Below are 18,687 nucleotides of genomic sequence, written 5' to 3' on the forward strand. Positions count from 1 at the left end.
CGGTGACCATTCATGAACAACTCATATAGCTGTAAGTTCTATGTTTTTCATGTTTTAATTTAACTGAAACTATAATTTTTGGCCAAATGTTAGGCATGCTCTCGTAAACATAGGTTTAGAGTTTGCATACAGGCTCCTCAGAGATGAACCAAATGTGATTGTGCTATTCATTGAGCAACATCAATATACCAGGCTCTGTCATCTTGTAACAACCCTGTCCAAAATGCCATTTTTGTGTCACATTCTTGAAGAGCATTTCAACCTTTTCTTCCAAACCTTTTGTTAAATCCAGAACCTAACTCTCAATCCAATCTAATTTTATTTTCATTTACAGTGAAATACATTCGATTAGCATTAACATTGGGTTTTTGATTTCCATTGGGAAAATGTTTCAATAATAACGTGCAAGCAAATCCACTATACTTATTTCAACCCAATAATTTATTAGATTACCATCCAAATATTCATGTGAGAATGAAATCCATTTTTGTTGGCTTTGTAATGTCCTCTCTAAATTGATGGATTAGTGAAGGTCGAAATAGCCTATCCGGCCCCGTAGGCTATAGTCTTGATAAAGGGATAAAAATCCATTTGTTCCTATGTTGGGGCAACATTGGGCAAAAGTTGGGAAAATTTGGTTCGGCTGGGGCAAAAAAATCCAAAATTGAGGGTTGCACCCACAACTCCTCTGATTTTGGAGGCCATGGAAAAATGTATAAATAGAGAAGAGTTGTGATCAAATGGGCATCATCAATTATGGATCAAATCTTCTATTTTCTTGAGCTGGAGCTATGAGGGTTTTAACTTTTAAGACCCCTTCTCTGTTGAAGAATGTAACTAGTGTCAATGTTCATAATTGTACATGAGTCATAATGAAATGTATTTATCAAAAGAGAGAAAAACTAATTTTATTATTAAATAAATTGACTTATTAAAGCATGGGTTTCATGCTTGGGTCAATTTTTTTTTAGGTCAAAGCCTCCATTGAAGGCTTCTAGGGTTTATGTCAAGTGTCCTTGTCCATGACATATTGTAAAGAACCTTTCTTGGGATTTATTTGTCAAAGAAGAAATTTATTTTATTGTAAAATAGGTCAATTAGGCCTCCTCCAACAAGTCGGCCTCAAGAAAGGACGAGTCAGCCTTAACAAGGGAATTCGACCTCACAAACTCACTATATATTGGAGAAACTCGACTCATTTGGTAGCACATCTCACACAAGTTCGAATTGCAATAGCTGGGAGCAAAAAAAAATGTGAAGTTCAAGAAGGAAGCTGGAATCGAAGTTTTTGGGTCTCTCTCTCTCTCATGTGCAATGAAATTCTAAAGCTACATTGAAGTTGGGAAACTGCATCGAAGCTGTGAAGCTGAATCAAAGCTGTGAAGCTGCATCAAGGTTGAAGTTGTGAAGTTGTTGCATCAAGGTTGAAGTTGTGAAGCTGCATCAAGGTCGAAGTTGTGAAGCTGCTAGGCTGAAGCTATTGAAATTGCTAGATCGAAACTGCAGTCCTGAAGTTGGGTCGAATTTCTGTTACTGGGAAGCCAAAATTTCTGGATTGTTTTTGAGTTGAATTTACTGGATAAGAAGAGACTACTAAATCATCTTGGAAGGATGACTTGGTGGAGGAGGAAGGCCTGTTGGTCTAGGTTCTTGGTCTATCTCATTTGAATTACTAAAGGAAGAGTTCTTGATTGGGTTTTCCCCTATATAGGGGTTTTGCCTTGGTTATGTGCCTACATATAGTGTCCTTGATCTTCGTGTTTTGGTTTTGGTAATTGCATGATGAACTAAGATAAAAGAAGAACATAAGAAAAACAATAATAACTCAAAGAAATCACAAGTAATTATCCAAAAGAGAAAATATTTCTGTCTTTCTGATTTTCCAACATGGTATCAGAGCTAAGGTGAAGAAGAAGGAAAAAGGCAGCCTAAAGATCTATTGAAGAAAAGAAGATTGAAGGAAGGTCATCAAGGAAAAGGACTATATAAGAAGAATCTACTATCGACAAGAACTATGCCTAACTCAATGAAGGGAGAAAACAAACTATAAGGAGCCTCCAACTACAACGCCTGGAAAAAGAGGATAGATCTCATCCTCGAAAAGAACAAAGTTTTGGATCTTGCTCTAGGAAGAATCAAGAAGCCTACAAATGAAGCAAAGAAAGCAAAGTTCAAAGAAACCGAGATCTTGGCAATGAACCTAATAGTGGATGGAGTAGAGGACAACCTCATTCTGTACATATCCAACATAGATTCTGCTCAAGAAATGTATGAAGCTCTATCCAAGTTATTCACAATCAAGAACATTGGTCAAATAGCAAGCCTCAAGAATGAATTAAGAACTATCAAGATGATGAAAGATGATATTGTGGCATCCTTTTTTATAAGGATATCTAGAATCAGAGATGAACTTAAAGCAATAGATGAAATTGTACTAGAAAAGGAGCTCGTAATTATTGCTCTTGTAGGTGTACTGAAATCTTGTAGCGCATTTGCATTAGGAATCAACAGTTGGAAGTATTCTCCAACATTCAAACAAATGTGAAATGCATGCAGTCAAGAAGAAGCCAAAATATCGTTAGTAAACAACAAGGAGGATGAAGAAGAGAACATCTCAAATGCTTATTCTACTCATCACAAGAAGAAGGGAACCTTCAAGAAGTTTAAAGAACCAAAGAAGAAAGTAGACCTATCAAAGATTAAATGATACAATTGTCATAAGATGGGTCATTACAAGAATCTTTGTCTGAAGAATCCACGGAATAAAAGGAGAGATAGGGATCAAGCAAATATTGCTGATGAAGCACCACCTAAGAAGAGCAAGACTGAAGAAACAAAAGACAAGGACTAATACTACTAAGTCCTCTCTCTCTTATCCCTCTTTGTTTTCTGTTTAAGTTATGAATTGTTTTCCTTTATGTTTTGATTTCTAGAACTTGTAGGTCTAACATATATTGTTAGAACACCTTTTATCTTGATAAGTTGTAGGTTTCCCTCAAGTTTGGATTAAAAGGGAGCCTCCACCATTTTACCAAAATATTTTTCATGTTAGGAAAGCTTGTTGAATACTCAAGGGTTATGGAGGAGACTTCAAAGGATAGACTTGAAGCATGGGAGAAGTTTTGCCCTTCAAGAATTGATGTCATACAAAGTCTGTTAAGTAACAACTCGAGGTATGTCTTAAACTATAAGCTTTGTTATAAAGTTCTCTTCATGCAAAAGGTATGGTCATTCTTTCTTTTAAAATTTGCTTTACATTACTAACATTGTTATGTCTAGGGTTTTGAATCACAAAGATTCTTGTTAGGGTGATTAATCATTAGATTGAATCTACCTTCATTATATTATCATTCTTATGGAACCCTAAAAAGATTCACTGTAAAACCCTAACCTAAGGGCATGTCGATGCTAATATGGAAACCCTAATCTACTTAGGGTTGTTGATGAAATCTAGAATTCCTATTGTTTTGATGTTTTGGTATTGTTATAGAAACGATAGCCCTTTAGGGTTTGTTGTTAATGTCTAAGTTATGTATTGAAATCCTAGATCTTTAAGGTTTGATAAATTATGGTTTATAAGCAAAACCCTTGTACTAGCTAAAATAAGATCCTAGGAATGAAACCCTAGATGTTTATTCCTCTAATCAAAACCCTAGCCCGAATGAAATTGTTGTATACCTAATTTTGATGTATTAATGTTTTTTTACCTAGTAGACATGGATATTGATATGAATTGCTAGTGCATGAGATCCTAGATATGTATATGCTAGTATGCTAACCTAATTGTTGATATTTTATGAACTCTAGGGTTTGTAACAAAGCCCTGGTAGAGATTGATATTCTAAGATATGATGATATTGTTTTCCCATATGATTTAGTTTTGATAATAAAATCTATAATTTGCAACAAACCCTAGTAGAGTCTAAAATGTATAGCAGAATTGTTATTTGATTGAATTGTTGATATTTAAGGATTTGTGTCTAAGATGGAATCTAGGGTTTGTAATGGATCAGAGTCAAATTTGCCATATATCTCTAAAAATATTAAATAATATTGAGGCCCTAGATAGAATGATTTCTTGACTAATTTGCTTTAAGTCTTGATGATGTGATATAGCGTTTATGACAATAACCCTAGCAAGAAGTTGAAGTCCAGATGTGTCTTATGCTAAATGTTGATTTCTGTAGCATCGAATGTGTTCTAGCCCCAAGATTTTGCAGAGAGGCTAAGACACATGCATTCTCCAATACCCAGAAATCGTTTGGGAAAATTCAACCTAGAGATGATTTAATTAAAATAATTAACTTTTTAAAATGGTTCCCTAACTCTAAACATATGAAATTTGGTTAATTAAAGGGTATTAATTAAATCAGGTGTGAATCTTCCAAAAGAAGACAAGGATCAACTCCAAGTTAATCTTAGCCATCAATTATGTTTTAAATTTGTTCGTTGGAGCTCCAATGAGAGATTATAAGAAGGAGTTCGATGTGATTGGAGTATTATACTTAAGCAGTTCGATTTTGCTAAGAATCAATTTCTTGAGTAGCAGCTGTGAGTTGTCGGAAGTGATTTAGTAAAGTTGAAGCAATGAGAGAGGGGCAAGGATAGTAGACTGGAGGAAGTTTTCCAGATTTGGGGAGTGCAAGGCAGAGAAGGCAGAGAGGCAGTGCAGTGCCACACAGAGGCAGTGCAAAGCTTCAGAGGGAGTTCGAATTCCAGTTGGGAGAGACGAGATTCTGTGCCAGAAGCCAGGGTGTGAGACCGAAGGGCCAGGGGGTCGAATTTCCAGACAACAGGAGGTCAGTAGAGGGATTGATGCAGAGCCCAGCCAGTGTGACACATATCTGGGTAGGGTTGACATAGAAGCTGCACAAAAGTAGCGTGGAGCCAGTCAACAAGCTCCTGATCAGAGTCAGATCTCTCGGATTAGTGTGAAATTCGTCTCACTAACTTTTTGCCAGTATTTCTCTGTATTGGATAGCTAGTTTGAGTATCCAACGATTTGTACTAAGAAACTACTGCATAATAATAAAAACCTCAGCTGTCGCACCGGTTTTCTCGAGTTGGGTTTTTCCGGGGACATTGTCCAAAACAATTGTGTTGATGTGTTTGTTTATTTTTCTCTAGTGCAGTGTTTAGTTTCCGCAGTATTTTATTTTGTGTAGGCTGCAGTGTATTTATTTCAGTATTTGTCGTGGAAAACTGCAAGTAACTTGTTCAAGTAATTTAACAAGTAGGTGAAATATTATCAATTTGCTGCAGTAGGAATCAGGTAATCGATTTTTCACACTAACTATGTTTAGCTAATTGATGTCTAAAGTCTAATGCTTCCATTATTGTATTGACATGATTACGATATAGTTAACTTCATGCTTTTGTATTTGGTTGTACTTGTTGTTTAAGTTTTGCAGCTGCATAATCTTCAAGATGTTGGAGATATTCACAATTGAAAAATAATGATGAGCATGATGAAGAAAACTATAAGGATGAGGATGATCAAGATGACCTTGATGAAGTTGTGAAAGGTTGAAGCTTCTTCGATGTTATAGAAAAAGAAAATTGCTGATCTTTCTAAGTTGAGAAGAAACATGGTTAGAAGAAAAGAGTACATCTCCCCAGTTAAGAGGGAGGGCATATTATGATAGTCATGATGGATACCTTGAAGAAGAAATTGGAGAATGAATGAATGCACCACAAAGTTTTGAGGATGTCTTGGTGTTGCTGAAGAAATGAAAGAAGAAAAGCTTTTGACTAGTTGCATATGAATAACTTGATATAAGTGGCATCAAGATGATTAAAGACTTCGAAGGTTTGTGTTTACTTATATGTATATTTGAAAGTTTACTGTTGATTGGGGTTTGTCTTTGAATAGGTAAATCTCTCCATAAAGAAGGATGAACAATCGAGAAGCATGCTTGGACAAATGGATATATGTAGTTTATTAGGGAGAGTTGAAGCATCTAATGGCGGATGCTTGGGAAGACATCGGGCTGGCCTATGTGTTGATGTCTAGATCCCGAAGAGGGAGGGTGGCATTGGTCGTGGAGCTCCGACCTTGGATATGCACCTAAATCCTTGGGTTGATGGTTAGTTAGTAAGCTTGATGGTACCTAGATTGGCTGAAAGCTTTAGTCCATCTTAGTCCCACCTGGATAGATTAACCTGGTTAGGAATCTAGTCCGCAACAATGAGTGTGCTAAAACTCTTCGTAGTTCATTTTGGAGATCTTCAATGTACCTCTATAGATATAGGTAATTATGAATACCTCCCTAGTTAAGAGGGTGTTATACTCCTATAGTAATAGGTGTCATATTTCATGATTGACAGGTTGAGCTCTGTAATATGTTCATCCCTTTTGCAAAGCTTTTCCATATTATCAAAAAATCAAAAAAATTAAAAAATGTAAAGAAGGTATACCCTAAAAGAAAAATCAAAGGGTGAAAAAATAAATGGTCAAAAGAAAAAATGAAAAGAAATGAACCCCAAATAAAAAAGACCAAGAAAGTGTGCAAATCTAAATGCCACTACTACTTCATTTTCTGTAAATAAAGCATCATGTACAGCTTGTTGAACTTTTTACCACAATTGATGAATGGCCAAATAGCTTAATCTTGGCCAGTTCATGTTTCAATTTCTTGTTTTAGAGATAGAGAATAAAATATGTCCAAACTGTTTAATCTTGGCAGATAAGTAGATAGGTAGAGAAGCAAAGGAGCTCAACTGTTTAATCTGAGCCCTTGGAAGAAATAAGTGCAGACTTAGATAGATTTATCATGCAAAGAAAAGAAGATTTATGAGGGTTTGCCAGTCTAAGTGCACCCAAATGTAAAGAAGAAAAAATGTTAGGCAAAGTAGGCAGGGTAGGCAGTTTTGATGTTGCAAAATGAGACTTGTGATTGATTTTGTCTCACAAAATGTTAAATCTTACTTCTATCACAAGTACTACGGCAAATATTTCTCTTGGAGCAGCTCAAGCGAGGCATGACTAACTTCCCTTAATGTTTTGTCTCAAATCATTTACTAACTTCCCCAAATGGTATTGAGATCTACTTAATACCACTAAAGCCACTCCATCTCATTTCATAAGCATTGCCTAAGTGAAAATCTGTTTTTACTTAGGAGAATGGCCATTTTCTTTGTATAAACTCCTTTTTTCCCTTTCGGCCTAGGTTTCTTAAACATTATACTTAGCGCTTACATTTCAAAAAATTTCATATTAACAATAAACACTAATTTTATTATATAAATCCCTGTAACTTTTACCCCATCCCGTATTATATAAACTATATAAAAATCCCAATATCATACATATCCCTCCCCCGGTTAGTTATAACCATAGTCTTCACCGCGCACAACATTGGGATTAATTAACCTCACGTTAATTGATAACCAACCCCGATAACCAATAAAACAAGCCCCGATATGATTAAGACATGCTTTAATAGGTCGGGCCCGCACCAATTAACCTTCCTACATTTTTCCTGCCCGTCCACCGTCCGATCTCCGGTCCTCCATCCGACGGTCCATATCCTATATCGCAACCGCCTATTCGCCGAACTTTACCTCCCAAGAAACTGGTGGTTTTTGCGCCGTACTGCTGCCACGCGTCGCTCTCTTGCATTGCTCGCTGCCCCTCCGCTCGAAACCGCCCTAGCCCAAAAGCGGTGCGGGCAAAACCATTTACCGCCCTCCCGCTGACCCCTCGTTGACGTCATCCGCTGACGTCAGCTGTCCTCTGCTGACGTCACACCGCCACGTCACCCTACCATGTCACCATCTGTACTGCCACGTCACCCGCCACGTCATCTATTCCGTACCCCCCGTTGACATCATGCTGACGTCACCCGTCCGAAAAATCAAATTTTCCCGCCAAAAAAATCTTTTGTTCAATAAAGGGTAAAAAGGTCATTTTTTTATAGTTTTCGCTGCAAAAACAACGCTCCAGGCATGCAATCAACCGACTTTATACCCGGTTCTCGGCCACCTCCCAACCACGAAAGCTCCAGCAACGAGCTCGCTGACTGCCGACCCTCCATTTTGCAATTTTTCTCCCTCTTAGACACAGTTGAAAGCAAACAGAGGATTTCTAAGCCCGCAAAAGAGGGAAACAGAGATGAACAGAGATACTTGTTGCCCCAGCCAGTGGAAACCGTCCAAGACATGAATTGCCAGAAAAGCGGTGAGCAGGAGTCAGATCAGCGATAAAGAGTATCAGAGGAGCATTAAAAAGGATCCAAACAAGTCAAAGAGTATCAGATCAAGCTTTAAAGAGTATCAGTGCAGAAATAAAGGCAAGTCAAGTCAGCATTAAAGAGTATCCGAGCCGACTAAGAGAAGCAGGTCAGAAGTTAAAGAATAGTTAATGCAAAGAGTCGGCACACAGCTACTTCAGACAGCTGCAGGCCGAACCCTAATGGGCCTGCATCCAGCGCAACATCAGATATTTTTTCCCGAGCTGTTTCTACTTTGCTTGTAAATTACTTTAGGTTAAACTTAGATATTATCTCATAGCCTTGATGAGACATCCAGTTGTACATATTTTATTGTATAAATAGCCCCTTCATCAGAGTTTTGAAGAGGTTGGGTCTGTGTAGATTTCTTAGACTTTGCTGTAACTCTGAACTTTGGAATAAAAAGCTGTTGGAACCAACTGTTGTCTGGCCTACTGGATGAGGAATTGATGCAGAAGACTTGTCACATAATTCTTGAATCAACCCATGGATCAATAAGTATTCTCTACTTTGTGTTTTACTGTTTTCTAGTGTGTTAAATCACCTGTGTTTCATGATCTGAATAGTAGAGAAAAAGATTAATCCAGAATTTGCTTAGCTGCACTTTGTTTTCAGTCTTTACTATTCTCTGTGTTTTTTTTCAGAATTAGAATAAACAGTGAACTCTTAATTGCTCATGTTTCCCCTGATTCTCTCATGTTGATTATTTGATAAAGAATTATTAATTGCTCTTTGTCGGTAAGCTTTCACTTTTCCTCTTTCAATATGATGAAGGATTCTTAACTGCCCTTCATCCATTTGAGTCCATTCCATCTGATTCCAGCCTTTAATTGTTCCATGTTTGAGTACCTTGCTTTGTGATGCCATCCTCTGTTAGAAATCGAATCCAGGAAACCATCATTCTTTTGACTCCATCATGCCCAATGGACTGAACTCTTCAGTTTTACCTCACTGTTCTATTGAATCTCACCACCCAAACTCAAAACAAAACAAAACCCTTGTACTTCATAACTAGCCTAAAACCTTTGAAAAACAAGCTAAATCATAAAGAGAGAGCCATCTCTGGATGCAGATTGGCTAGAATTTGTATCTAAAAGATTGGTCTGTGGTTACCTCGGCTGTATTCCCTTTCTTACAACTTTTGGGAACAACCTGAGTGATAACATCATTGGCGACTCAACTGGGGACCTGAATAATTGTTTGTTACTATTGTTTATTTCATAAGCTACATATGGAGCCTGAAGTTAGCCAGGTAGCCTTTGAAACTGCTTTTGCTTTGCAATTGCAAAAGTAAATAAATGCTACTTCAGTCTATCTCCGGTCTAGTTTATGTATTGAACAGTTGGTTTCAAATGCTTGATCAGTTCCTCTTGTCAAATAAAATCTTTAAGAAAGTTTAAATCTCATATCTAAAACCTCTTAAAGAAATCATAAAAGTTGTTTTGAAAAATCATAAAAAATCAAAATAATCATAAAAATCTCAAAATTTTGTTTCCTGGAGAAACTGAACCTTTTCTTTAGAATTGTTTTACAGGTTTAGATCTGATCTGTGATGGTGGACAAGGATCAGACACACAAAGGTTAAAATCATCCACCTGGCGACTCCACATCATTTTCACAATCAAGACTCCACTGGAGAAATGAACCTGAAAGAACTGTATGAAAAGATCAGGCTTTTGATTTGGATTGTTATCCAAGACATTATGTTCTTTCTCATTGACAATATTTTTCAATGTATATTGTATTTTAGAGATGACTTTAGATTAAATTTTTATTATTTTCCTTCCAGAAATATAGATGCAAATTCTCCTTACACATTTGAACAGCAGTCTTCTAATTCTTATGAAGATCATTTTTCAGTTAAGGAGAATCCAAAAATCAAGACCAATCATCCAATCCCTGAACATATTCCGGTACCTCATAAAGTTCCTGATAGGTATAAACCACTCATTTTGCCTCCTACAGTCCATGCTTTCCCTAACGATTATCCCAAGTATCTCCCAAGATTTGATGGAGAGAATGGTGTCACTGCCCAAAAGCATATCCAAGTTTTTGAAGATTATCTTAACTTATTTGAAGTGGATGAAGAGGATGTTAGTATTAGGCTTTTTGCTCTTTCTTTGCAAGGCAAAGTCAGGAGTTGGTTCAAAACCCTGCCTGAGGCAAGCATCTCAAATCTTGAGCAGTTTCTCAAACTCTTCCTTGATAGATGGATAATCAAAGTCAATCTCCTCATGATCATAGAAGAATATAATCAGTTAAAAAGACATCTAGATGAAACAGTACAACAATTTTTAGACAAATTCAATCAAATGTATCATTCGATACCATTAAATATAAGACCTCCCCCTGATTCAGCTCTACTACATTACCCAAGAGCATTTGATTCAGAAATAGAATTTCATCTGAGAGAAAGAAACCCCTCCACTATGGAACAGATGCAAAACATGGCAGTGGATGTGGAGGTTAATTTGAAAATTAGGGAAGAAAAACTGAAAACAGAGAAAGAGGAAAAACTTGACATTTTGATGAAGAAAGCAGAGGAAATGATGCCGAAGATCACAATGAAAGTTGAATGTTTTGTTCAAAATCATCATGACACATTTGTTTCACAAGAGGAAAGGGTTGATATTCGTGAACAAATTCCTACCAACCCAATCTACCATAGATCAGATGACAGATTCATAGAGCAATTTGTGGAGGAGCAATCTCCTAATCTGATGTGTGCATTTGATAACGTTTCTTCTTTCAATGATTCACCCAAATATGATCAATATGATGATGATTATGTTTCTCAAATCCAAATTAACCTTGCAGAGGAATCAGAAGATAATTTGGGGAATAACAAAATTCAGGACCAACAACTTGAAAGAAGTGATCAGCTTGTTCATTGCAGCAATGAGAATGGGGAGGAAAGTGCAGAAAATTTTGAAATCAGTGAAGGAACTTTACCATTTTGTTTTGATTCTTTTCAATTTATCAGAGATAACTATCATGCAATTAGAAATCAAAGGTCAACAAGTCCTGATATTAACCATCTAGGGGGCAATCAAATCTTTGTTCAAGATTTATCATATCTAGATTTGCAGTCCCAGGATGCCATTAAATATCAGGCTGCAGAAGAAGACTTGGAAGCAGCAACATATGATCAAAAAACCCAAGTTGATTCCTTGCCTCTTTGTTTTGAACCATGTGGAATTTTTAAAGAAAAAGAAGAGCAGCTTGTAGAAATCTGTCAAGTTCCATTTGAACCTGTATGTAGTGAGTTGCAAAAATCCTTCCAAGTTCTCTATGATCCAACAGCTAACAGGTTGAATGATGAAAGAAATCAGAATTCTTCTCCATTAACAGACTGTGAGAGTCAAAATCTAGATGATAATGGTTTTACAAGACAAGCATTACAATCAGTAAAAATATCACCACAAAGAACAGTTGAAAACATACATGGTGATAAAGACAAAAGTGATTTCTCAATTCCATGGCATGAGAGCTATCCAGAACATTTGTACAGTCGTTGTTTGAATCAGCTCAAGAATAGTGTATATGCTTTTTAGGATCCTTTTGTACATTTTCTGGATTCAGGAAGGAAGATCAACAATTTCCTTATCTTCTCAAAGTTTGACAAAGCCAAATTTGATTGCAAGATCTCAATTTTAAACACCATTAAACACAAGCAACAAAGGTCACTAATGTATATAATGCTTAAGTGGTTGCATTGGTTATTTCATTTTACCTAACCAGCAGTCAGAAAGCTGATTAGAGTAAAGTAGGTAGGATTTCAGTTTGTTTTAAATTCAGTTTTCAGTAAGTTAGGAAATAAATCCTTAAAATGTTTGAATCCAAGATCTTGATGATTTACTAATTTGGTTTGAAAGTTGCAGCACCTTTTTGTTTCAGGTCAAATCTCAAATTGTGCAGGAAAAAATTAAAAAGATTTTGATAAAAAAGACCAAGGCTGCAAGTTCCTACCCAAGAGACAAGGTGCTCAAGCAGGATTCAAAGAGAAAGAAAAAATGAGAAAATGTGTGTTTAAATATGGATTGGATTGTAACTTGCTGCAGTTGAAGCCTGAAGAGAAGGACCTAAGCTCCAGAAGTGTGCTGTCATGTATACAAATAAAGCAACCAACAAAGGAAAATTTCAGAGCAAAGCAAAAGTTATGCAGAAGGCCATCTGACCTGCTGTTCTTGACTTTCCACGAGGGAAAGCCATCCCCAAGTGGAGCCAGTGTTATACTCCTATAGTAATAGGTGTCATATTTCATGATTGACTAGTTGAGCTCTGTAATATGTTCATCCCTTTTGCAAAGCTTTTCCATATTATCAAAAAATCAAAAAAATGAAAAAATGTAAAGAGGGTATACCCTAAAAGAAAAATCAAAGGGTGAAAAAATAAATGGTCAAAAGAAAAAATGAAAAGAAATGAACCCCAAATAAAAAAGACCAGGAAAGTGTGCAAATCTAAATGCCACTACTACTTCATTTTCTGTAAATAAAGCATCATGTACAGCGTGTTGAACTTTTTACCACAATTGATGAATGGCCAAACAGCTTAATTTTGGCCAGTTCATGTTTCAATTTCCTGTTTTAGAGATAGAGAATAAAATCTGTCCAAATTGTTTAATCTTGGCAGATAAGTAGATAGGTAGAGAAGCAAAGGAGCTCAACTGTTTAATCCGAGCCCTTGGAAGAAATAAGTGCAGACTTAGATGGATTTATCATGCAAAGAAAAGAAGATTTATGAGGGTTTGCCAGTCTAAGTGCACCCAAATGTAAAGAAGAAAAAATGTTAGGCAAAGTAAGCAGGGTAAACAGTTTTGATGTTGCAGAATAAGACTTATGATTGATTTTGTCTCTCAAAATGTTAAATCTTACTTCTATCACAAGTACTACGACAAATATTTCTCTTGGAGCAGTGCAAGCGAGGCATGACTAACTTCCCTTCATGTTTTGTCCCAAATCATTTACTAACTTCCCCAAATGGTATTGAGATCTGCTTAATACCACTAAAGCCACTCCATCTCATTTCATAAGCATTGCCTAAGTGAAAATCTGTTTTTACTTAGGAGAATGGCCATTTTCCTTGTATAAACTCCTTTTTTCCCTTTCGGCCTAGGTTTCTTAAACATTATACTTAGCTCTTACATTTCAAAAAATTTCATATTAACAATAAACACTAACTTTATTATATAAATCCTTGTAACTTTTACCCTATCCCGTATTATATAAACTATATAAAAATCCCAATATCATACATATCCCTCCCCCGATTAGTTATAACCATAGTCTTCATTGCGCGCAACATTGGGATTAATTAACTTCACGTTAATTGATAACCAACCCCGATGACCAATAAAACAAGCCCTGATATGATTAAGACATGCTTTAATAGGTCGGGCCCGCACCAATTAACCTTCCTCCATTTTTCCTGCCTGTCCACCTTTCGATCTCCGGTCCTCCATCCGACGGTCCATATCCTATATCGCAACCGCCTATCTGCCGAACTTTACCTCCGGGGAAACTGGGGTTTTTTGCGCCGTACTGCTGCCACGTGTTGAACTCCCGCATTGCTCACTGCCCCTCCGCCCGAAACCGCCCTAGCCCAAAAGCGGTGCGGGCAAAACCATTTACCGCCCTCCCGCTGACCCCTCGCTGACGTCAGCTATCCTTTGCTGACGTCACACCGCCACGTCACCCTACCATGTCACCATTCATATTGCCACGTCGTCTATTCTGTACCCCCCCGCTGACGTCACTCGTCTGAAAAATCAAATTTTCCAGCCAAAAAAATCTTTTGTTTAATAAAGGGTGAAAAGGTCATTTTTTATAGTTTTCGCTGCAAAAACAGAGCTCCAGGCATGCAATCAACCGACTTTATACCCGGTTCTCGGCCGCCTCCCAACCACGAAAGCTCCAACAACGAGCTTGCCGACTGCCGACCCTCCATTTTGCAATTTTTCTCCCTCTTAGACACAGTTGAAAGAAAACAGAGGATTTCTAAGCCCGCAAACGAGGGAAACAGAGATGAACAGAGATACTTGTTGCCCCAGCAGTGGAAACCGTCCAAGACATGAATTGCCAGAAAAGCGGTGAGCAGGAGTCAGATTAGCAATAAAGAGTATCAGAGGAGCATTAAAAAGGATCCAAACAAGTCAAAGAGTATCAGATCAAGCTTTAAAGAGTATCAGTGCAGAAATAAAGTCAAGTCAAGTCAACATTAAAGAGTATCCGAGCCGACTAAGAGAAGCAGGTCAGAAGTTAAAAAACAGTTAATGCAGAGAGTCGGCACACAACTACTTTAGACAGCTGCAGGCTGAACCCTAATGGGCCTGCATCCAGCACAACATCAGATTTTTTTTCCTGAGCTGTTTCTACTTTGCTTGTAAATTACTTTATGTTAAACTTAGATATTATCTCATAGCCTTGATGAGACATCCGGTTGTACATATTTTATTGTATAAATAGCCCCTTCATCAGAGTTTTGAAGAGGTTGGGTCTGTGTAGATTTCTTAGACTTTGTTGTAGCTCTGAACTCTAGAATAAAAAGTTGTTGGAACCAACTGCTGTCTGGCCTACTGAATGAGGAATTGATGTAGAAGACCTGTCATAGAATTCTTGAATCAACCCATGGATCAATAAGTATTCTCTACTTTGTGTTTTACTGTTTTCTAGTGTGTTAAATCACCTGTGTTTCATGATTTGAATAGTAGAGAAAAAGATTAATCCAGAATTTGCTTAGCTGCACTCTGTTTTCAGTCTTTACTATTCTCTGTGTTTTTTTCAGAATTAGAATAAACATTGAATTCTTAATTGCTCATGTTTCCCCTAATTCTCTCATGTTGATTTTTTGATAAAGAATTCTTAATTGCTCTTTTTCGGTAAGCTTTCTCTTTCCCTCTTTCAATATGATGAAGGATTCTTAAGTGCCCTTCACCCATTTGAGTCCATTCCATCTGATTCCAACCTTTAATTGTTCCATGTTTGAGTACCTTGCTCTGTGATGCCATCCTCTGTTAGAAACCAAATCCAGGAAACCATCCTTCTTTTGACTCCATCATGCCCAATGGATTGAACTCTTCAGTTTTACCTCACTGTTCTATTGAATCTCACCACCCAAACTCAAAACAAAACAAAACCCTTGTACTTCATAACTAGCCTAAAACCTTTGAAAAACAAAGCTAAATCATAAAGAGAGAGCCCTCTCTGGATGCAAATTGGCTAGAATCTGTATCTAAAAGATTGGTCTGTGGTTACCTCGGCCGTATTCCCTTTCTTACAACTTTTGGGAACAACCTAAGTGATAACAGAGGGAGTGTTGAAGAATGTAACTAGTGTTGCTATGTTGCACGAAACTTCAAAGAACCCAGGCCGTACTCGTACCCGAAACTCCGAAACTTGGCCGAAACTCGACCATTATGTAATCATATATTAAAGTTAATATACACTTCTTTTTCCTTTTAAATTGTCATATATGGGTCTTATTCCCTTTTTTCTGACAATATAATGTGTTATTCACTTATTTCTTTATATATATATATTTTGATATACATATATGACGTTTCCATTTTTGGGAGGTGACGTTTCTAAACGTACCCGTTTCGGAAACTCCGAAATGTTTCGGCGTTTCGTGCAACTTAGTAGTGTTGGTCTTCATAATTGTACATGAGTCATAATGAAATGTATTTATCAAAAGAAAGAAAAAGAATTTTTATTATTAAATAAATTGACTTATTAAAGCATGGGTTTCATGCTTGGGTCAATTGTTTTTAGGTCAAAGCCTCCATTGAAGGCTTCTACGGTTTATGTCAAGTGTCCTTGTCCATGTCATATTGTAAAGAACCCTTCTTGGGATTTATTTGTCAAAGAAGAAATTTATTTTATTGTAAAATAGGTCAATTAGGCCTCCTCCACCAAGTCGGCCTCAAGAAAGGACAAGTCGGCCTCAACAAGGGAATTCGACCTCACAAACTCACTATATATTGGAGCAACTCGACTCATTTGGTAGCACATCTCACACAAGTTTGAATTGCAATAGCTGGGAGCAAAAAAAGTGTGAAGTTCAAGAAGGAAGCTGGAATCAAAGTTTTTGGGTCTCTCTCTCTCTCATGTGCAACGAAATTTTGAAACTGCATCGAAGCTGGGAAATCGCATCGAAGCTGGGAAACTGCATCGAAGCTGTGAATTTGCATCAAGGTCGAAGCTGTGAAACTGCTGCATCAAGGTCAAAGTTCTGAAGTTGCATCAAGGTCGAAGTTGTGAAGCTGCTAGGTTGAAGCTATTGAAATTAGCAGGTCGAAACTGCAGTCCTGAAGCTGGGTCGAAGTTCTGTCGCTGGGAAGCTGATATTTCTAGATTGTTTCTGGCTTGAAGCTACTGGATAAGAAGAGACTACTAAATCATCTTCGAACGCTAACTTGGTGGAGGAGGAAGGTCTGTTGGTCTAGGTTCTTGGTCTATATCATTTGAGTTACTGAAGGAAGAGTTCTTGATCGAGTTTTCCCCTATATAGGGGTTTTGTCCTGGCTGTGCCCCTACATCTGATGTCCTTGATCTTTGTGTTTTGGTTTTGGTAATTGCTTGATGAACTAAGATAAAAGAAGAACATAAGAAAAACAATAATAACTCAAAGAAATCACAAGTAATTATCAACAAGAGAAAATCTTTCTGCCTTTTCAATTTTCCAACATTCTCTTCTACTAATTTCGGTGGTGAAAGATTCCACCCTAGTTATTTCTTTTTTCGCTTTTTTTCTACTTTGTTCTGGTAACAAGGATTTCACTATACAAGGAGCAACAAAGTAATTTTTGTGGAAGAATCCGGGCAAGACAAATTGAGTCACCTTGAATTTGGACAGATTTTCTCTGAGGCTAGTTCTTGGACATATCGAAGTTTCCCTGTGATCAAACCCTTGCGAAGTCATCTTGTAATAGAGGGAATTCATTTGCAGTAAGGCCGAAAATACTTTGGAATTCGCACGTGTGAGAGAGATAGAGAGAGAAACAACCCAAAATTTTTGACTTCCTTCTTCCTTCTCTTGCTTTCTTCTTCATCCTCTTCGCTTAGTAGATGAGTGAATGAGTGAGTGAGTCCATAGGAGGTCGAATGCCCTCTTATATATAGGCTTCTAAGGAGGAAGACATGCCTTAATGATGCCGACTTGGTCTTGGAGGGGTATTTTTGACACTTTGACTCAAAAATAATTCTTTTATCATGATACAAAATTCCGAAAGGGGTCTTACATATTTGATAGTGACTCTTTGACTTCTTGATTCAATATCAAAAACCTAGAAGCACTCAATGGGTTCTTTGACCTAAAATAAAATGACCTTGTGCATGAAACCCATGCTACAAAAATAATAATAATAATTTTTCTTTTTCATTTTACAATATACAAGAATCAAGTGTACATATGAAGACTGAACCTAGTTAAACTTTTAACACTCCCTCCTAACTAGGGAGGTATTCATAATGGTACATGGACATTCTCATATTGAAGAGATCTCATAAGAAGAGTCAGAATGGTAAGCCATCTCATAAGCTATTATTTCAACTTATCTCATTGCATCTCATCATGCCAACCAATAGTTTCATATTGCAAGGCCTTGACTAACAACTCTGTCTCTCCACAGAATAGAGCATAATGCTGGGGAGACAATGACTTATAGACATCATCATCATTGTCTCTCAAGGCACATACCCCATCCAAATGTTCACAAGGTATGTCCTTCTAGGACCATTCCTGTCTTGGATTAACACATCCTCAAGGAATCTGCTCTTCGACTACTCTTACCTATTGGATGCCCTACATCATCCTCAAAGAGTATCGGAAACCAGATGCTTACCCAATCCTCTATTCTTTCTTCATAAGGTGAAGACAAGAACAATGTGTCTATCTCTCCCTCTCAACTAGGGAGGAGATATCAACCAATCCAAGCTTGTCTCTCAAATACATGAGCTTCTTATTAGGAAGAGATTTTGTCAATATATCAGCTACCTGCTCATTAGTGGAGATATATTGTAGTTGCGACACCCCATCTTGCATCAACTTTCATATGTAATGATACTTGTTGTTTATGTGCTTCACCTTTCCATGAAATATGGGGTTTCTAGACAATCTGATGCAACTGGTGTTGTCGCAATGTATAACGGTAGGGTCCATCGGTCCTTCAAACAAATCCGATAGCAGCTTCCTCAACCAGACAACTTAACTTCACATGCTGCAATGTATTCTGCTTCAAAACTAAAAGCAATTGATTCTTGCTTTCTACTCATCCATGATATCATAGAGGATCCCAAGCTAAAACATCATCTGGTAGTGCTTCTTCCATCTGTCTCATTGCCTCCCCAATCAAAATTTGTGTATCCTATCAACTGGATATCATTCTTTCTATCATACTTCAGGGAGTAATGTATTGTCCCTCGCAGATATCTCAATATATGCTTGGCTGCTATCTAGT

The 18,687-nt window shown here is 37.3% G+C and overlaps 1 protein-coding gene across 2 annotated transcripts in view; it reads left to right on the plus strand.

Moving 5' to 3' along the window:
* Positions 1-18,687, plus strand: part of LOC149262223 (ATP-dependent DNA helicase Q-like 5) — a 205,141-nt gene that overhangs the window by 10,634 nt on the left and 175,820 nt on the right. The window lies entirely within an intron of this gene.

This window comes from Pinus tabuliformis, chromosome 6 (assembly GCF_031772625.1).
Source record: "Pinus tabuliformis cultivar Carrire ecotype Pingquan chromosome 6, CPIR1, whole genome shotgun sequence".
NCBI lineage: Eukaryota > Viridiplantae > Streptophyta > Pinopsida > Pinales > Pinaceae > Pinus > Pinus tabuliformis.